Source organism: Echinops telfairi, unplaced genomic scaffold (genome assembly GCF_000313985.2).
Source record: "Echinops telfairi isolate 266 unplaced genomic scaffold, ASM31398v2 ScPeMD7_36;HRSCAF=134, whole genome shotgun sequence".
Taxonomy (NCBI): Eukaryota; Metazoa; Chordata; class Mammalia; order Afrosoricida; family Tenrecidae; genus Echinops; species Echinops telfairi.
The window spans coordinates 1,601,424-1,602,611 of NW_022103934.1; positions in this window are offsets into that span (position 1 = coordinate 1,601,424).

Below are 1,188 nucleotides of genomic sequence, written 5' to 3' on the forward strand. Positions count from 1 at the left end.
TGGGGGAGGGAGGGGGGAAAATGAGGAGCTGATACCAGGGGCACAAGTAGAAAGCAAATGTTTTGTAAATGATGGTGGCAACAGGTGTACCAATGTGCTTGACACTTATGTATGTATATATGTATTGTGTGATAAGAGCTGTATGAGCCCCCAATAAAATGGTTGTTTTAATGGGGTTGGGGGGTGGGGTGGCGGAAAGAGGCCCGGTGGGGAGGAGGTGCCAGTGCTGAGGGCTTTGCTGGGCAGTGAGGGTGCAGGAGGGGCCTGACACTGGAGCAGTCTGGGGACAAAGCACAGTGGGGTGGGGCTGAGCTCCAGGGAGGACTGAGGGCACCCAAGGAGGCCTGCTGGCGGGGGAGCATATGCCCCCAGTCTTATACCCCGTTGGCATTTCCTTGAGGAAATGGGAAGCAGATACTCCCTTTGGCCTGGGCCACTACTGCCAGGAAGGGCCGGGTTTCCTCCTGGGAGCTGAACTGTCTTGGGCAGGTCAAGGAGGGGACCCATCGCAGAGCAGAGGCACTAGGATCCAACACCTCAAGGCTCCCTTGGCCTGGAGTGCTTCCCGAACCCTACTCCCCATCCTGGGCATGACCCGGCCCTCCTTTCTGTAGCCCGAGCCTTCCTGGGTCCTGTCCCACCCTCCTGGTCACTTGTCCTAATGGACTTTTGTGATGAACTCATTCCTTGCTGAATTCTTTTGATTTACTTGGGTGTTGCCTCCATGGGTGTGGCCTCCAGGAGGGGAGGGACCCTTTCAGCCCCTAGCCCCCCTCAATGCCTGGCCTCTATAGGTGGCTGACCCATATTTCTGTTACCTCTGAGCCCTCGGCCCATGCTGTTCCCCTGCCTGGAAGGTCCCTTCTCCCTGCGTTTACCAGCGGTACCCAGGGGATCTCACTCACAGGCTTTAAGACGATTCGAGTGTGAATCCAGACTCTGCTGTTTTCCAGCTGTGTTTGCATTTAGGGTCCCCCTCCGCCCCTCTCCCCCAAAAGCAGACTTGATGGCAGTGAGTGTGTTTGATATCAGGTCACCATGAGCCAGAGGTAACTTGACTATGGGTTTGTTTATGTTTGTGGTGGGAGGTCGTTATACATGTATAGATTTCACACACACACACACACACACACACACACACACACACACACAATGGGATAGTTTGAGGCTCTCACGCCTCCTCGTTCC